This window comes from Anas platyrhynchos, chromosome 3 (genome assembly GCF_047663525.1).
Source record: "Anas platyrhynchos isolate ZD024472 breed Pekin duck chromosome 3, IASCAAS_PekinDuck_T2T, whole genome shotgun sequence".
Taxonomy (NCBI): domain Eukaryota; kingdom Metazoa; phylum Chordata; class Aves; order Anseriformes; family Anatidae; genus Anas; species Anas platyrhynchos.
Genome location: NC_092589.1, coordinates 73,425,619 through 73,445,971, shown reverse-complemented (window position 1 = coordinate 73,445,971; position 20,353 = coordinate 73,425,619). Strand labels below are relative to the sequence as shown.

General features: G+C 41.9%; 2 long non-coding RNA genes across 17 annotated transcripts in view; one reads left to right on the top strand and one right to left on the bottom strand.

The window, feature by feature from the left end:
• Positions 1 to 621: 621 nt before the first annotated feature.
• LOC119716301 (uncharacterized) lies at positions 622 to 12,567 on the bottom strand. Of its 16 annotated transcripts, none has more exons than XR_011808432.1 (4): positions 11,900 to 12,023; positions 4,654 to 11,259; positions 2,895 to 3,007; positions 622 to 2,055 (listed from the first exon to the last, which is right to left on the bottom strand). It is a non-coding gene; the product is annotated as an uncharacterized lncRNA (long non-coding RNA). The 16 variants fall into 16 exon arrangements; XR_005264121.2 differs by having other exon boundaries at positions 622 to 5,046; positions 5,153 to 5,200; positions 5,549 to 11,259; XR_005264116.2 differs by having other exon boundaries at positions 622 to 1,334; positions 1,893 to 11,259.
• The window catches only part of LOC140002215 (uncharacterized), a 23,957-nt gene continuing 14,747 nt past the window's right edge, over positions 11,144 to 20,353 (top strand). The window contains exon 1 of the long non-coding RNA XR_011808436.1: positions 11,144 to 11,322. This is a non-coding gene — a long non-coding RNA (uncharacterized lncRNA). The remainder of the gene's footprint in view (positions 11,323 to 20,353) is intronic.

The window sequence follows — 20,353 nt, the reverse complement described above, 5'->3', positions numbered from 1 at the left end:
TGGATCTGTCTTGATTACGAAGCTCTTCCTCTGTGCTATGGTCAGCGATGCTACAAATTATGAAACCTGTTCTTCATCCAGCACGTGTGTAAGAACCAACGTGGCACCCTTCAGACCAGGCCTCCGGACTCTGCAATCCGTGCAGAAACAGCCGTGTTGTATTAGTGCCTTTATGAATGCACCACAATTGCAGTCGCTTAACTGGTTCCTTGTCATTGCAGTAATAAAGATTTCACATGCTGATGTCTTCTTAAAAAAAGGAAAATAATCTATAGGTTGAAGATGAATGTCCAAAGACTGTACTAATTAATTTATGGAGAATTTACTTCATACCTGATAATATGATTGATTGGAAATTAGTCCATCATTTGTTGCTTCAGGCATTCCTGATAAATACCTTAATGCAGTTAGTTTTCATGCCATCTTAACTCAGATTTCCTTGGTCTGCCATTCAGGAGTTATTTGGAGCATGTGAAATAGTAGATAATTGTCTGCAAAACTGTTGCATCCTTTTTTTTTTTTGTTTGTTTGGAATCGTATATGCATGATTTTCATGCATGTAGTAGTCAATTATCAGTTATATTAAGTACAGAATTAAAAAATAAATAAAAAAGCAAGACATTAAAGTTCTTAATTCAGTCTTTTTTATTATTAATCAAAAGCTTTGTGGTTACATTGTACAAGTGTGACAAATATGGGGCTTTTTATTTTATTTTTATTTTTTTTCCATGAGTTACACTTACATGAAGTACACAGTTGGGAAGGCTGCACTAAGCCAACTCCACAGCCTAAACTGCTTTCATGTGAGTTTCCAACAACTTCGGCCCTCGTTTCAGTGTGGCTGTCTGCATGTTTTGCAGTGCTGCAATGAGGCCAGGATTCCACTGACGTTTCAATCATTTAAAAAGAACACGGAAATCTGTTTAACAAAGGGAACCAAAATGCTTTAGTAGTGAACTGAGGTTGACTAGAAATGGGAATTTCAATGAAACCCAAAATCCGATTCTGTAGCATACGTTGCCGTGTTTGACCTTCATATATGGCAGAACTCAGTGAACTTCTCAGGTTCTGTAAGAAACTCAAAAGAATCACAAAAATAAAGATGGGGATAATCATACTCCTGTCAAAGGTACTTCAGCAAACAGAAGATCATAAAGTTGACATTGTAGAAGTAGCGACTGATCCCTCCGAGAAGTAGAGGGCTGAGTAGTCAAGGAGACGGCAGACATCCTAGGTTAGTATTTCCTTCCTCCCTGGATGCAACTCTGCAGCAGGTATAAAGCCTTGCCCTTGTCCTATATTTCTGCTGAGTACATGTGGAAGTTTATCTGTAACTTTATGGGATGGAATGACAACAAAAATAGCGCAATACAATGGAGTTATTTCAAAATACAGTTCCTCTCAGTACTGAGTAGTTACTTGCTAGAACATAAACATGGAGTTAAATACAAATATTCAAGATTGCCTACAAGAGAACGCCCTACCTTAAGCCTTGAGAGTGATTTAAAGCAAGCAATTTTGTTAATAGGATTCTAGCAGGAGCCTATACTACGAGCTTTTACCACTGTCTTTAGATGACAATTTGCCATCGTAAACCTAATGTATTATTTATTCTAATTTGCTTTTATCATCCAGGTGTCCCCCTTCAAACCAGGGACCTTTGTTCCAGGCACTGTAAAAATTCATTAGAAATGTGCCTGGAGAGATTAAGATGAGTATCTGGCTACATCTTGGCCTTGATTGCAAAGGAGCACACTGTCAAGCCTCTTAATAACGTATTTACTGATGTTCAACTAGATGCTAGAGAACAAAATTGATCATTGTGCTTAAAAATGCTTGCTGCTGCCTTACAGCGGTGAAAAATGTTAGCATTCATCATACATATGGCAGACCTGTTGGCAGAACACCAGTTCCACAATCACTCTTCGTGTCCTGTGAAGGATCTGCTTTCTCGCTGGCCTCAGTTTTCCACAGGTACCTGAGCGGCACAGGAGAGAAAAGCTGTGGGTCGGAGAGGGAGAGCTCTTTGGGGCAAAGGGAGTTTGTAATGCAACCCTAAATAGAACAGAAAGAGAATAGGAAGATCATCGCAAAGCTCTACCAGGGCAAATAATCCTATTCACTAGACCTAAGAGGACTTGGTCTTGATTTAAATGCAGTTTCTGTGAATATTATTCCAATTGAGAAGCTGTTCTTAGAGCAACCTTACTCTCAGAACTAAAACCCACCTAGTTTCAATTTTACTCATTGTTATGCTGCCTGAGTAGCAACTAGCTCTTTTCCCATCTTTGTTTACCTCTCACGCGTTTTTTTTTAAAACCATCCCCTCTTTCTTTTACTAGGTTAATGAATGTAATCCTTTTAAACAACTTCTCACAAAACAACCTCCTTGTTGTCCTGAGCAGCTCTTTCTACTTCTGGCCGTTTCCCATTTCCTGAGCACAGGTGACCAGAACAAGATGCTGCCGCAGATGAGATGTGGTCAGGAAAGCTGCGGTTGTACTGGAAACCCCTCATTTGTTATAAGCAAGACCTGTGTTTGCTTCTTTCCCAGCTGCATCACACCAGTGGCCTACGGGTCATCCCATGACCTTCTCAGACATTCATGTCCATGTTGTAGAGTCCAGCTCGTGATCTCCCATCTGTAGCTGAAACACTTACTAGTTCCTTAGTGTGCTTTTTAAATACATTTACCTGCTTTTATTACACAGCCGTCCACTCACAATGGACTGACAGCAACTCGCACCTCATGTGCTGTTGGCAGATTTCAGCAGTGCAGCTGATGCTGTTCGTGAGGGTCATTAATCACAGCACTAACTAACCCTGATCATCAAGGAACTCCTGATTGCCTCATCTAGGAAACCATGTCAACAGCCTGCCACCACATCTTTTACCCAGTGTTTTGCATGTGCGTGTCGCAGTTCTGGTGGTAAGGCTCTCTCCTGCTGACTAACGATTTTCAGCGTGCCACTGCAACAACAGCTTCACAATTATTAATAGATGTGATCTGGAAGGATAACAGAGGGGAAGACGGGTGCAAATAAGGGTCAGAGCATTTCAAGGTAACTTAAGGTTTTTAGAAGTTGTCTTTTAACTTGAAGCAACCTTACTGAAGCTGTTTAGTTCTGCTCATTTTCTTTTTAAGACTTTATAAAATTGTCAAGATATGATTAGCCCTCAGCTAGCCTAGAAGTACAAAAATCCTGGAATAGCAAATGGCAGGATTTAGAGGCTCTGATTTTTGTGGCCTTCTCAGTTACATTCTAAAAACTCCAGGAAAATCCATTACTTCAACAACATCTCTGTGAATCACTTACATGGGGGTGAAATGACAAAAAAAAAAAAAATTAGTTCTGTTCCCACTTTCTTAATTCCTGAGTGGGAAAATTTTTAGATTGGTCTTTGGATCCAAGTAGAAAAGCAGCCAACTCAAATAGGATTTTAAAAACAAGCAGAGCTGCTGATTAAAATATTGGAAAAAAATGGGACCACCCACCAAGAAATCAGACACAAGGAAGCACAGGAATAGGAAGCAAGGAATGGAATAAATGGAAAATTAAAAAAATGCCATAAAGCTTTCCTAAGAGTAGATTATGCCACAATAGCCACACACAAAAAAAAAAAAAAAAACAAAAAAAAACCAGATAAATTAAAACAAAAACAACATCAACAAAAAAAACACAAAACACCACTTTTCTAAATCAAGGAAATGAGTAAGCCTCATCTTACTGGAATTCAGGAAAATATTTGCTAGTACACTACTTGAAAAACAAACGAACAAACAACAACAAAAAAAAAACACAACCAACCAACCAAACAAAAAAAGAATTAAGCTAAGGAAGACAGCAATTACTAAATAAACTCTGAATATAAGCCTGCGAAGTTGTTTTGAAGGGGAACTCTCAGGCTAAGGAAAGGTTACTAGTGGACTTACTTACAGAACAATCCCAGCCAGATTGTATTAATTATTTTTGTGGAGTACCTTAACCAAGGAATTAAGCATACGATCAGCTGATGACACCAAGCTGGGATACTGTTAGCACAAAGGAGGACTGAAATTTCATGTAACAAAGGGCACAAAATTCATTTTACATGATGGGCTTGATTCAATATCCTGGAACCTGGCACACACCGAACTGAGCAAAAGCTCTCAGGTATGGTATTTTCACCATAAAGATAAACCCCACTGGTCACGTTTCTTAGCTGTGCTGCAGGCACAGAAATGTATCAAATAAAATTGCTCGAAAAAATGCCACAAGAAAAATTTCATACAGCAAGTTACATGGGAAGACAAAGAGAGGCAAGAAAAACTGTTTTTTATTTGTTTAATTAGAGACAATCATAATGTTACTTAACTTGCAGAAACACAACAACCCAAATCCTCCAGCATAATCTAATTCTTGTTTTTACAAGTTATTTGTGAGTGCCACTCAGCCCTTGTGCATCCTGATCTCCCTTCAATCTTACAGACATAATCTGCAAACTGGAGATTAAACTACTAGATCAATAGAAGCAATACAATGTGACACTAAGTCCGCCTCTGTTGATCCTGGAAAAATATTTCTAAATTTGGTCTCTTGCTCCCAGAGCTGTCAAATGAAGCCAGTGTAGGACACTAAGTCAGGAGCAGTGTACTTCTTTCTGAAAACTTACCTGGAATAACATCCTGTGATGTGCTTGAGGTATTGCAATACTCAAGAGAACTCTGTTTCATGAGCCAGGCTGGTTCATCTCTAGTCCTGCACCATATCAGGTGCGTGCACCAGCTCACGTCTATAGTCGTGCAAAGCATTGAGATTCCTGAACAAATCTGGGCATGCCAGAAAACTCACAGGAAGCCTGGGGCTTGGATGAAACTGATGACAACCTTCTTGTAAAAAGCTTTTTGACACCCTTCTCATGCAATGCCATTGTAATAGTGTAAAGGTCAAGGTCATAACCTTGGAATGAGTAACAAGAACTTTACTATCAGCATCCGTAAAAAAAAGGTAAGCTAGGTGTCTCATTAAATCCTCAAGGCTTGTGAGATATTGGTAGCATGCAGCTCTGCAAAGAATCAAAAAAGTTAAAATATCAAAATATTAGCTGCTGTATTTCTAGCAGGGCTAGGAAGGTGTTAATGCCACCACGAAAGGTCCTGATGAGATCTTACCTGGAATATTGTGCATGCTTCTAATCCAGCATGTTGATAGAAGATTTACTGAAGTGGAAAAGGTACAAAGAAGGGTTAGAAAAATGGCTGGGGGAAAGGCATCCTCTTCTGTGACAGGTACAGCACAGTTACTTTGGCAGAACCAAGGCTGAGTAGGTTTGGGGAGTAATCTATGAAAAGCAAGTAATCCATGAAAGCTCAAGAGGTGACAGATTGGAAGGGACTTTTTACTTAGGGAGAGAGAAAGGCTATTTAAACTGAAGTCAAAGACGTTTACAGAACTTGAGGGTGTCAGCTGGCTTTGACTACACGTTATTAGAAATCTTTAACCATTTAGAGGAATGGAAATTAGGAGCAACCTTACGACAAGGGTACTTTCAAGATGGAGTTCGATACCTCTGCAAATAACTTGCATGGCACAACATGGCTGTCCACAACAGCTGGGATCAGAGCCAACGGCGGAGGAGGTCTTCACCAGTCTTCTCTATGTCAGGATCAGAACCGAGTCTGAAAGCTTTGAATTTCCACATGCATATCAAATTAACACATTTGCCACCAGCCAGTTTATCACCACCTGCTATCTTGCATTCAATTGTGTTACACAAGAGTGTAAATTAACGTGAAGTGCAATTCTCATAATTATTATAGTTGGGGAACAAATGGGGCTGCGCATATGCAAGTATCTAATTAGTCATGTAGTGGTTGCATGTATGTGGAAATACCCTGTTTGACTACGAAATCACACTGAAAGCTTCGCCTTATACAACGATGTCTGTAGTTGCTACTCTTGCATAAGGAGAATTAGGCCTTCTGTTTTAATAATGCTGCACCATTCCGTTCGATTCTGAGCCCTTAATCTTGCATCACAATACAGCATTCCTGTAGCAACAAATCCTGGTGTAGTTTTCAAATTTTCCATTTTGTAAGATGCCAGTTCCTGGCTTGAGGTAAATGGATACAGTGGACTACCTTGACACAAAATTAGATTAATCTTAACTGAAAAGAATCCCAGCGTAGCTGTAATAGTAAAAAGAATATGACTTTATCTACTCAGGCATTTTAGTTTTCAGTCTTCTTTTCTCACGAGAGCTCTATAGCCTTAGTATGTCACAAGTAGTTTCACCAGCTCTGTTTGTTTTAGACTGAGACAACTTGGCCTTATTAGCTCCTTCTATCCCCTCCAGTTTTGGTGGGGTCCCAAGTGCCTCCTTAGTTATATTGCAAAAGGAAATCCTCAGAAACCACATAAAGCCCTAAAAAAGCTGAGGGCAAAATTGAGTGGATCTCTGCTCTCCTTGGCAGCATCCTCCCCTTGTGCAGTGCTGCCGTGGGTGTCAACGGAAGCTCTGCGAAGAGAAATGAGAATCACAGGCCACAGGTTGACCAGCTCTCCACGGCAGAAAGGCCACACTCGTTCCTATATCCTTTTCTGTAGCTGCTGTATGCTTACAGGAGAGTGTTGCTGGGATTTCTAGGACAGAATGTCATCACTGCAGCACTTCTGTAATTTGCAGACAATGGACTATGAAATAGAAATGTAGTTCAGAGGACCAGGCATAGGATGAGGTCACGCTGTCTAAGGCTGGCAAGATACTTGCCTTTCTACTCAATTTGTAGGGGCACCTGCTTGTTTCTGAATTATTACTGCTTCTTTTAGGTTTGTGTTTTTACTTAGATCTTTTCTCCAGGAAATGAGAATTTATTTTGCTTATATATAGTAATTAGGATTGCTCCTAATTAATAATTCATTTTAACATTTTATTTCCTTCCCCCTCTCCCAGAACAGACATTTAAATAGTTCTGTACGTGCACATACGCATACCCCATCACATTTATTTCAGCATAAGCATGAATACCGTGAACCAAAAGTTTGGCATCCCTACGACTGTGAAGGCTGACTGCCACCTATGGGCAGCAGCTCATGTTAGCATATTTAGATAAAATTTTAATATTATTCTTTGTAATTAATTCAATTTGTAATTATTTTAGCAGGACAGAGTTTCAATTCATTTGCTACACACTTTTTCCACAGCAACCATTTAACATCCTCGGAAAGCTGAATAAAAAAAACATCGCTTTTATGAAGGAGCATCAGCTTTACGGTGAGTAAAACAAAAATGGGGTAGGATGTTCTTATTTTTATTATTCTGACTAAGGAATAAATAGAAGTACCCTGTTTCTCCAAGCAAAGAAGTGAGACTCAAAGGCACACAGCCAGGTACATCACACTAGATAATGCTGTATTTAATAACTACCGTAATTTTAAAGGTTAGCTATCTCGAGGTTTTAGTATTTTGTTTACTGCCTTCTTTTACTGAATTCATACAAATAGCTTAGTTGTGCAGTCTCATGAAAGTGTGTGTATCATTAGTATGCCATAGTAATTTTCTAACTGAAAATGTTCATTTTTCAGAGAAAAATGAAGGCTAATGTGGGGGAAGGGAAAGAAGAGTATAAAAATGTATGGCTTGATTATGTAAGCCTTGATTTTTCTGATAATCGGTCTGGTCAACATTTACTTAGAAAACTAAAAAAGGAAGTGCAGCCTGAAATGCCAAATTTATTGTATTAAAAATAGCGTTACCAAGTCAGTTTTCAGGCACTTACAAGCAAAAAGGCTGTCAATTCTGACTATCTGGTTACAAAAGAGAAAAATGCTAGATTACAGCTACTACACTGTAGTGAGCTGCATAAAGTGAGTATCCTCATTCTCAGAAATAACGTATGTAAAAATTGCTGGAAATCTAGCAAATTAAGGCATGTATTTTTGTTTGAGGAAAAAAAATCATTTTGCTCCGATAAGCAGAAGTTGATTGTAGCCATTATGTTTTTCCCTTTTGGGGCAGGAGCATAGAATTTAAGAGGGAGGAGAGACAGGAAGAAACTTACAAAAGGGAAAATCGTATTAAAAGAGATAGCAACTAATAAGGAACTAAGAATGAGTTTGATACTCATTTTTTAAAATTCCCTTTTTGAACTAATCTGAGTCCTGGGCCTTCCCATTTGTGTTCTATTTTATTAAATATGATAATCAACCCATCTCAAAAAAGGGAAAAAAATGTGCTAGTGCTTATCTTGTTTGTTTTCTCTAAGTTTAATTACTAAATGTATGTAATAAATTTATGAAATATTGTAAAAGCAGTATATGCCACTTCAACATCAGACATGATCACATCAACGTTTCCTGATTAGGTGCCCTTTATAATCTATAGAATTCAAGCATTTATGGTAAAATATTTGTGCTTAGGAGACAAAAGCATTTTGTAACTGAAGTAACTATGTTCTACACCAATTTAATTCTGATACATTTTGCCTCTTAATACTGAATTAAGACACTGCCAAAATAGCATTCTCCAATTTACTTTCTTGCGTGTGTCCGTAGCATTTCCCTGTATTTTCAAATGACAGTTTAAACTTAACCTACTTCGTCTCCGTGGATGAAAACTTTGCATCAGACATAAATTACTCCTTGGTATGTTTGATGAATCCAGCTTAAAACAAAACACGGAACTGCACGAACATCTGTGACAAATGACTCGTCTCAGCTATTCTGTTCTTTCTTATTTAATCTCCCACTCGAGCACAATTTTGTAGGTATACCATTTTGTAGTGCAGACCTCTTCCCCAACCTACTGTTTACAAAAGGAATAAAAAATATTATTTTCCACATGTTGTACCAAAAACTGAATAGAACATAGTTGGACCTTTTAAAATTATTACTACTAGAAGGGAAATAAGCAAATAATCTAGAGCCCCAAATTTTCAAGAGCAACAAAAGGGAAAAAAAAAAAGTAAAAATGCAATATAGGATTGTTAAATGAATAGATCAACAGCATATGAAACAGAACCCTCCTTTTCTGGTGACGCTACACTGAATTACTACTTGCTTACTTATACAACTATAAACCCAGAGCAGAATTTTTCTTTATGTAGTCAGTTTTATGAATATTGAGATATTCCTATTTCAGTATCTTTAAAACCGAGGCCTTGTTAAAGGAGAGGCTACTTGGAAAGATCTCTATGATATCGGCAAATGCAGCTACGTTTCTCCTGATTTTCTTCCACAACTGATCTATGCTTGATAGAGGGAAAAAAAATAAATACCAGGCAATGCACCTAATTCTTTAAAGTGCTTGTTGTTAATTTTATGCCTTTCCAAAACAAGGAAAATTCCACTTCCCAAGTAAAGAGACAGAACATCGAAAAATCCTAGCTCTAAAAATGAGTCTTTCTGCTCTTTACAGATGTCTCATCAATTTCATTTGAATGCTGCTTATACTGTGTAATGCAGATTTTACTTTACGTAACCCATATAGGCACTAAGTAATATTATTTGGTATCTTTTAACTTTGTTAAAATTGGTCGTGGATTTTTACTATCCTAGGTATTTTTTCAGTACTTAGCTATGTGTCTGCATTTTTTGACGGACTTTCAAAAATATTCTTCTGTTCTGGTCTATTCCACTTGTGTTTTGACACTGCAGAAGTGTATTCAGATACTCGTAATATGCTTATAGATGCAACTGGAGAAAAAGCAGATTATGTTGTGATACACTGGAATGAATGGGACTTTCTTCTCATGAGGAAAAACCTTTTTTTTTCGTAATAATTTAATTTATAGATGAGGAAGGGAGCGAAGCACCTGGAACTGACTCATTGTGAACTCCAGAAATGCAATGAGCTTCCCGAAAAGTCTGCAGTTACCTTGTTTTTTAAGTAAGCACGCAGAGCTGACAGCTATTAACAGTAGCAAGGACTTGCATAACAAGGACTTGAAGGGAGGCTTAGCACTACCCATGCCCGAGCGATTTAAAGAGAATGAAGGCACGTATTTCTTTATGATGCATTATGTAACAACACAGAGGGCAATGGGAGACATTTAAAAAGATACGGGACCCACGTTTGATCTTCCACTTGTTATTTTACAGTGCTTATAGCCTAATGCTTATCAAATGCCTAACTGAGGAATGTGATCCTGCACAAACGAGTGTAAAATGTTTTAGAGGACTTGTTTTATGTCTCGTGCATCTTTAGGAAAACATAATAGGTTCTATAATTCATTTTCTTCAAGGTTCTGCAGTATATGCAATCTCAGATAAAATAAAATTGTCAAAATCAGTGATATCTGGACCTTCTGGTTCACATTAGTGTGAAGGGAAAACTGCTGTTGAGCTGACACATTGATAGATTACGAGTTCTGCTGAAGAATAGCTAAAAATGGTGATTCAATCTTGTCGGTACTATATAAGAAGAATAACAGAAGTGGAAATGTTACTCATGATATCGTGTCTTTTATCAGAGCCCTAACGGGTTCTGGTGCACTGAACACATTCTCCTTCTGAGACCTTCTGGCTTTATAAAATATCAGTGAAAGAGAACGACGCTAAATTTGCCCATTAAAAAAAAAATAGGATGAGCTTGTGCCCCAAATTTATTTAAACATGAAAATAAAGATTGGAAAGTAAAAAGACTGCCTTTTGAGGTGTTGTTTTTTTTTTTCTTTCTTCTTTTTCCCTGCTCATTTTTTACAATAGAGATCCTGGTCTTGTACTGATGAAATGGAGAGCTACAGGATTATGAAACACAAGTAACATGAAGGACAAATCTGACTGAAAGAGATGGAGGATGTTATTCCAGTTATTTTAAACTTAGCCGGGTTAGTTTCTTCACTAACTCGTATCGATACAGCTCCCCTGAAATCAGTACGGTGATACAGATCCATCCAAAGCATATCTGGCACATAAGGTAACGCGTCACCTTCTGTTAGGACACGTAAACATAAACACATGTGGAGAGAAGTCTTTTCTAAAAACCTCACTAATCACTAAATACTCGAAAGTGTACTTTCAGAAGAGGCACCTGAAACATCTCTGCTCTTTTACCCCTGCTTCTCTGCTGATCTCCGCCTCGTGTGGTCATTTACACTGAAACGAAGTCGGGTTTAAACACTGACTTCAGTCCCTCAGTGCTTTATACTTATCTGTGCTGCAGCAGATCAGCAGGAAAGGCTCAAGATGGCAGGGAACCGGGGCCTTGCTGGCTTGCGTCTTCCTCCCCTGGAAAGCACCGACCCTTCCCGGTGCTTATTCCCGAATCATCCAAGAAGTCCTGCAGTAACAGAAGGGGAAACGACACTTCACAACCCTCATCCTCCGCTGGCAGGGAAAACAGGTAAGGAAGGGGGAAACAGAAACGCTGGGGGTGGGTGGGGGGGAGGATTTCTAACTGCAGGCTCCCCTCTCTGGAAGGAAAAGAAACCTTGACAGGAACTTCATTTTGTCACCAGGACACAAGCAGGCAGGCACCTCACATCTCTGATCCCTCCGTGTGTGCGTGTTTTTGGGGAAGGGTGAGGTATTTTTTATTATTATTTTTTGTTTGTTTTTTATCGGGGCGTCTCTCACGTTATTCACAGCTCCTGTAACCGTGCTCCTTGTAGCGTGGAAATTTTTATTTAAAAATAAATAAAAAAAATAATAAAAAAAGGGGGTTTGCTGCCCAGAAAAAACATGACGTCAGCCCGGCTCTCGGTTTGGGGGCCGCTCGGGGCTTGTGTCACCTCCTTGCGACCAAGTTGCCACCAAGCCGGGTCACCTCCCTGCCCACCGCCACCCACCGCCTCCCTCACCCCCGGCTCTGCCTTGTGCAGCCCTCGCCCCGTCCCCATCGGTCCCCATCAGCCCCATCCCCTCAGCGGCCACAGCAGCGGAGCCGCCTCAGGACGGCGGCCGTTGCCCGCGGCGGTTACCTCATGGCGCGAGGCGGGAAGGAGCAGCCGCTGCCCGCCGGGGGAGCTGGGCGGGAAACGGGTGCAAAAAAGGGGGGAGGGGGGGGGGGGGTGAGCAAAGCAAAGCAAAGCAAAGCCCCGTTCCCGCCCGCGGCTGCAACCCCCGGCGCGCGCCGTGCGCACCTGCCCGCCGCGCGCCCCGCGCGCTGTATTTCCCTCCCTTAGCGACAGGGGAGGGGCGCGGCGCCGGCGGCGCTCCCATTGGTGGAGAGCGCGGCGCGGCGCAGCCCATTGGCTGAGGGGAGCCGGCCAATGGGGAGCGCTGTATCCGGGAGGCTGGGGGGACGGGGAGCTATTTCCAGCCGGCTCGGTGACGTCAGCCGGGGCGGCGGTTGGCGGAGCGGGGGGGACCGTTAGGAGCCCTGAGGAGCCCTGAGGTGGGGGCTCAGCGCCTGGGGGAGCCGTCGGCTAAGCCGTGTGGGCAGGCTGCTGGAGGAGAAAGGTGCACAGCCTGCTTGGAAAAGGCTCCTGCGAGTGTTGAAGGAGCGGCTGCTGCCTTAAAGGAGGTCCCGACGCTGCCTCAGTGGTTAAAGCGCGTTAAGCATCTCTCCCTCAAGCTCTGCCTTCACGGGGGCACAGTTCGTCCCTTGGCTGCCACAGGTTTACCTGTAGCCCTCCAAAATCATCTGGTCCAACATCCCCTACCACCAATGTCACCACCAAACCATGTCCCCAAGCACCACATCCAGCCTCTCCTTGAACACCCCCAGGGACGGTGACTCCAGCACCTCCCTGGGCAGCCAGTCCCAACACCTGGCTGCTCTTTCTGAGCAGAAATGTCTCCTCATTGCCAACCTGAACCTCCCCTGGCACAACTTGAGGCCATTCCCATGTCCTACCCCTGCCACCTATGAGAAGAGGCCAACCCCCAGCTCCCCACACTTTCAGGTAGTTACAGGCAGCAATAAGTGTACCAACATACACCAAAGCACACAGTATAGCCACTGCCCAATCTTCCTTTCCCATTTCTGACTCCTGTAATGACAGGGTAGCTCACAGGCAGGACTTTGAGAAGCTGAAACCCGATAGATGCTTCTAGCTGCAAGCGTTCTGTTTGCTATTGTGTTCCCAGCACCACAATCACAGATGGAGTTGCAATGGTGTTATGTTACAACAGAAGATGATAAGCGAAAACAAAATCCAAATGCACTGGTCTGTCTTGGCAGGAAGTGTCTTGGAATTTGTTCTCCACTTCAATGTGCTGGGGGCCCGTCCCGAAGCTCATCTCATTCAGCCTAATTAGGGCTGAAAAGTTGGGTTAAAACAGAGCTGTCCGACCCAAGTCCTATAACCATCCTGCTTGTGTCCTGATCCTCGCTATATATATATATATAGTGATCCTCACTATACTCAGCAGGGGAAGGTTGACCATGGAAGTGGTTTCTGTGAGGGAAGAGAAAGGCTTGTCAAAGCTTGTGATACCACAGGTGAATTGGATTCCTTCTTCAGGATGTTCTCTCACTGGGAGTCAGATGGAAGGATGCGAGAGCCCTTTTCAGGAACTGACTTGTGCCTTTTCAGTCTCTCTGGCATTTTCTTGCTATTCCCACCCGATTTGGAAAGCTGCTTGCAATAAAGATGAATTTACCACACACAAGGTGGTGTTTATGTATTGTATTTGTCCAGTAATCCCACACGCCAGATTTCCTGTGAGATGCCTGCAAGGCTCAGGAAATATTTTTTTGTTGGTGTCGCTTCTTTCTTTCATTATTATTTTTTTTCCCTTTTTCCAAGCATGTCCCTGGCTGCACGGCTTCTGGAGTGACTTGGGGAAGTGTCAGCTTTCTCCGAGATGTCAGATCAGTGTTAGCAGGAGATGAAAAGCTGGTCGAGAATATTGAAGCTTTTCAATTTTAAACGTGTTTTGTGTGTAAAATCCCTCTTAAATAATTAGCGAGTGCTCTAAGCATCACTGCATATTTTATATTTCATCTGCCTGGAAGAAATGGACAGTTCTGTCGCTACAGATTAACCGCGATTTATTTTGTGATTCTCTGACTGTTGGAAGAGGGACTTCATAGTTTATTACTTTTTCGTCCAATTATTCAAGGAATGGGGCTGGACAGAAGAAGGCTTTAACCACAGCTTTCCTTCTACTCCCAGTCCCAGCAGACATTTGAGTTTAGAGAGAAAAAATCTGCACAAGCTGGAAATGTGAAAAACAGAGAGTGAGTGGCTCAACAGTACAAAGGGATCGCAGTGCTGGATCTTATTGTCTTGGCTGCTGTTGGCTGTAATGGTTTGTTTATTTTACCTTTGACATAGCCTCATCCTGCATTTCGGTGTCGGTTTTTCTTAGTTGGGGGAAAAAATCATCGCTGAATTGCTGTTGGGTGAATTAGTCTCAGGCACCACTGGACACAAATTGTGTTAAAGCATTTGGCACTAAAAGCTGTTCAGATTTAACCTTTTCCTCACAGAAATGGAGTTACTAATGATTGTTTTTAGGGAATGAAGGATAAAATCACCATTTAATTCATTTAGATGATCAGGTTGTTGTCGTTATTGAGGCTCTTTAAACAGATGGCTGTGTCAGAAGTGCGTTCATGGCTCTGCTGCGGACAACTCTGCACATTTCAGAGCTGCAGAAACCAGCAGGCCCCCAAAAGCAACACGAAATAGTAACTGTTCCATCCATTTTCCTAGAAAGCCATTCTGTCCTGTCTTTGAGACAAACTTCTGAGACAGTTTTGTATTTCTAGCATTACAATTGGCAGCACTACTTCTGGAGGAACAAAATGCTTCGATTTTGCTTCACTAGCAACAAGAATCTCATGAAGCCTTTAGAAAAGTCTCTTCCAGCTCGCCAGAGACAGACATGTAGGACACTGGTGACCATCTGGGGTTGTAAAGAGGATGGACTGCAGAGGTACTCAGATCTGCTGAAAGGCCAGGTCACCAGTCAGGCCAACTGGGATGGCAGGGAAAAGATCAAGGACTCGCAGAAAGCTGATTCTCTACTTCGGTGACCAAACTGTTGAAACGCTCGTTTTCTTGCAGCCTCACCGTGGTTGGCAAAAGCTATTCCAGAACATTGCAGAGACTGATGCTGATGGAAATGACACACAGACATGCTTCACCATTTATGCTGCTCAGTTGCCATTGAGTATGGCAAGCTCTTGTATGCTCAAGTGTAGGGAGCAGAATAAAATAGATCAATCTATGAAGACTGGAGGGGTTATTTAACATCAGGGGGCTTGGGGGAATTAAAATATATATATATATATTAATCAGCATTTCAAAAATTGTCTTGAATTATAGCTTTCCTGTTGCAGTACAGCTGTCTGACTAGTATTTTGGTATTTTGTTTGCCAGTAGCTTGGGACCAGATATCAAAAGGTGGTAACACCAAAGGGGGCTATAATAATGTGTTCAAAATAACAGAAGGAGGAATTCTGTGTAGTATTTCCTAAGGCAGTGTAAAATTTTACTCTATTCTTTAATGAAAGCTATCTATGCAGATATAACAGTCTGTTTCTTAACTATTGGCCTGTTTGGGAATCTACTTTCGTATTTAGAAAAAAGCCAAGCACGATGTGATATCATGTCAGTAAGTAGTGTTAATCTATGCATAATTTACAATAAAGGGCAGGAAACTTGAGAGGAATGTCCTTTTACAGCCCCATATAATGAACAGGGAAGCATGTCAGCTTATTTTCCCAGTATGTGGATTGTTTTCAAGTTTTAAACATTTTTTAAAAACCTTTAATTTGTCTTCCTTACCCCCTCAACCTTGAAAAATAGTCTCTTCAATAGCTAGCGTAGAATTTCAGTCTGGAGATGACTGTTACAGTAAATACCAGCATGTCACTTAATACAAAGTCTTGCCAAAAATTTCTGCAATAAAACCCACATCCTGTATGTATTCATATTTATCTATTGGTACTAGAGTATAATCTAGGCAGGGCTTAAGCATCGCATTTCAAAAAAGGAAATCCGTGTAAACCACTCATTACCTCTTCATCATCTGAGCACATGCAGACGCTATCATCCCTGTGACACCTCTCTAATCCTATGTGGAACGGCTTCATGAAGACAGATGCATCTTTAGCGTACATGGAGACTACTGAGTTCGAAGCAGAGCTACTTCCAGGCAAGAATGCAAACCAGCAGAGAGGGTTATTGCCCACCTCTTGCTTAACAGTCAGACAGCAGAGGTCTTGCCAATGAAATCAGCTTTTCAGGGCTCTCAGACAATCCCCATTTACTGGATGAGAGAGCTCACCTTAGTGGCATGAGTGGAAGCATGGAGAGCTGAGCTATGTCATCTGCCATGCTTGCAGGGGACTGTTTGCCTTTCCACAAACACTTAAGATGCAATATTCCCCTGGTGTCTCTGAAATTCCAGTTTTGGAGTAAGGAAGGGGATTAATGTTAACACAAGAACTGCAGGCATGTCTGACTCCGAGGTAGATAGAAAGAGGAAAATTTCCTTAGTGCTGTCTCTTTAGGCTTTCTTTAATTTCTGACATTAAAATGTACGTCTTTGCTCCTGTGCACATACTGTACCTCAACTTCCCTTGCATCCTTGGAAAAATTACTTTGCTAGCAGTTGTAAGTCACACAGTGCTTTTTCAGTGGCTATAATTCAGCACGCAGAAGAAGTGCGTATCAAATTTATGGGCTGAAATGGAATCGTCAGCTATTCACGAGGCAACACCGGCAAGAAGGATGGCTTATGGCTTCTTGTCCTGAGCAATCCACAACTTCAAGCAACTACTGGGTTAACTTGTCTTTACAGAGAGCAAAAGCCCCTGGGGGAACGGGGGAATCCAGCATTACTTATCTGTTTAAGAGCTGCCTCTGTGTGTTTGAGTGGTGTCTTGTTTTGTTTTTCCAAGGGGATCATAACTCATTTGCATAAACAGTTCCTAGTCCATAATGAATATACATACCGGGGTTTATAATAGATAAGTAAAGAAGATTTTATGAGACAGCAAAGCACGCAGTAGTAGAAGGGAGAAGAAGTACCCTTTTCATGCTGGCTGGCAAGAATAATCTCTTAGAGTAGACTATAGCTGGAATTTGTAAGTTATCCAAGTATTCATATGAAAATTTAAACAAACAAATAGGCATTTATGGGCACACTGGTGTTAGAAGTGCTGTGGTATACTGCCTTTGTGCATTGCATTCAATATCTAATAGGTAATGTACAGGGCCAAAGTGCACAGTGCTTGTAAAAATGTTATTAAAGAATGCACCACATTAGGCTGCTGGAGAAAATAAGAAACAACGTGGTCTTAATCGTTCGCATGGATCTGGCATGACTTCTTCCAGGATAAGAAGAACAAGGATTCTTAAGTAGAAACTGGGTCTGGTGGCGAGTCAGCTGCTACTCGGAAAAAAAAAAAAAAAAGAGTGAAACTCTCTATGGTATCCTTAGCAAAAGAAGGAGATTTAGGATATTATGGTCTGTTGCAGAGAGCTAAGGGCACATGCTACTCTTTAAACTCATTTACCAGTAAATGAGCTCTGATAAGATGTTGGAGAGATACAACCATGTTGTAGGTGTGGGTGGAAAGAAGATGCACGGAAAAACAAGCTGGTTGGGTATATGGAGAAGCATGTTGCTGGGAAATCTTGTGAGAAACTTCCAACTTGCTGACATGTTGTGTATAAACTCGTGTCACATGCTGTTGATTAGGCAGAATTCAAATGCTGAAGAGACAGAAGAGTGGCAGAGTCCCCGGCTTTGTGTGATGGCTGAGCAGCCCAGCGTGGAACAGTTAATCTCTTGCTAACTTTTTGTTTGTTGTGACTGCTTGGTGCTGTTTCACGGCAATTTGAAGGTTATTTGATGGACTCTGGGGAAGGGAACCTGAGTGGCATAGACAATTGGAGTGGATACTGCAACAACTGGAGGATGTGAGGGAGTGCAAAGAGGGATCAGAGATGTACCATTCTGGCCTAATGTGGGAAATTTGAGGCATGTACCAGTGCTGTTTGCTTAGCATGGCAGGCACCATTATCTAATTATTTCATCTGTCATATTTCTACAAGTGATGTGCAAGCCATACTGCAACATGGAGACAAGCACTGAAAGCAGTTCAGCTGCTACAGTCTGCAGATGCTGATGCCTGTGGTTGCTCATGACCTGGTATGTGGGGAGGAAGCTTAGTAAAGAAGAGGAGAGCCTCAATACATTTGGTTCTGTGGTTCAAACAGCTGTAGCTGTCAAACAATAGTGTTTCTGGTTTCAGAGTTTGCTTGGGTTCAAGTTCTTCAGACCAAGCTTTCCCAGTGATGGTGCCATTAAGAATTTGCAGTGTAAAGCTCCTTGGCAGCAGCTGCCCTTTTTTTCAGTTTCTGCAGCAGTAGAGCAGGTTCCAAGGAGTGGGAGGGGAAATTGCAGGGAAAATTTGCAAGACACCTGAGACAGGTGTGGAGGGATGGGGAGGGGATCTGGGAAAAGCCAGAGGGGTTTCACAGGTCTGTGACAAACTTGGGGGTGGCGGGACTCAGTCTCTTTCTCCTATATTAGCCTGCACCCATCTCTTCCTCCCCAGGGGTGGCTCCTCATGTTCTTGGAGTTCCCAGCTTGTTTCCAAAGCCCACAGCTGTCTCCTTCCCCCCTTATAGCTGTCTTTCTCTATCAACTCAACTTTGCCCAGAAAACAAAACAAAACAAAACAAAACACCTCCTCATGGCTTTGCTGTAGCTTCTAATTATTCCCTCCCTAAAAGAAAAGGATGCCAGGAGCGACTCCTGCTACAAAGCAAAGAGGAGGCAGAAGGTGGGTAAGGGCCATTTAGGCCAGAACAACAGGACGCAGGCAAAGTCATTGCAGTCTTCAGCTGCTCCTGCCTTGCCTTGGCCGACTGAATTGATGTCACTCGAGTCATTGAGCTGATGTCAGAAGCCCGATCTGACCTTAATTTTGTTGCTGTGCACAGAATATCCCAGTTGGAAAGGACCCACAAGGAGTCACCAGCTCCACCCAGTTTGGTATTGTCCTCAAACTTGCTCAGAAAACCTTCAAGTCCTTCAGTCAAACCATTTATGAAAACACTGAAGAGGCCTAGTCCTAAAATGGAGCCCTGGGGAACCCCAGTGACAGGCCACCAGCCTGATGTAACCCCATCTACAAGAACCCTCCAGGTCTGACCTGTCAGCCAATTGTTCACCCATCTTATGCTTTTAGCTAACTGTATCCTGGTCAGTTCATCCACAAGGATACCGTGAGAGATGGTATTGAAAGCTTTACTGAAATCCAGAAGGATTGCAGTGACTGCCTTCCTTTGGTCAACTAGCTGGGTGATCTTGTCGTAGAAGCAAATTTGTTAGAAATGACCTTCCCCTAGTGAACCCATGCTGGCTCTGGCCAGTGACTGCATTGTCCTTTAGGTGTTTGTCAGTAACTTTCAGAATAATCTTCTCCATAATTTTACCAGGCACTGAAGTAAGACTGCCAGGCCTGTAATTGCCAGGATCTTCTTTCTTGTCCTCCAGTGCAGTTGTTAGGGATGTGACTTTTGTTAGGTAAAGCACCTTCTGGAAGGTGTTGTGAAGAAAACATAATTGGTAAAAGTACCAAACCTAACCCCAAAACTAACCCTTTACAAGAATAGTTGCCCAGTAATTTGCTACACCAATCAATGGACAACACTTTAAAGTGCACCACTAACCGGTAAAGATCAGCCAAAGTGCTCTCCACCTCATAAAACTCATCTAGCTCAGCCCAAAGAGAAGCAACACAAAGCTACCTTCAGGGTCACCCGGCTGCGTAGGACCTTCAGGGACAGCTGGGACCAAGGTTGCACGTCCAAAGCCAATGCCCTTAACGCCCTACTCCTCCTGGCTACTCACCGACAGTCCTGTCAGCAAGGAACGGGGAGGTAGCAATAACTACTCCTCCATTATTAATCACTCTTTCACAGAGGTATTGAATATCCACAGTCCTTTACACACTTCCAATTATTGCATAGTAATTAATGTGTGCATTTAGCCCATCCTGTCCTAAACCACAGCATGCCTAAGTCTCCTGAGTCAGTTCAAGCCTGTCTTGTAGGTTTCTAAACCAGGATCAATTAATGGTAGGTATTTCCTGCACACCCTCTGAAAACTCTGCTGCTGCTTCCCTTCCAAGTAGGATTTCCAGTGCAATGATCATCAGGAAGGGGTGATTGTAGTGTACATGAGAATTACAGGTCTGTGAGAAGAAAATTGATGAGAGCAGTAGTTTCTTCTCCATACTTTTCAGTATATGTAGAGGCTGCATCTTTGTGTCTAGTTCAATGAGGAACTGAAGTAATGCTAACTGAGTGTGTGTTGGAATCCAAAATTTTTCCCTTTACTCCAGATAGTTTCTGTCCAACCAAAATCTTGGCCAGCTGACCTCTCCACCTTGTTGATATTGCTCCTCTGTCTACTAGCATAAGTAAAACACAGCTCTGTTCCCTGAAAACTTTCCTGAC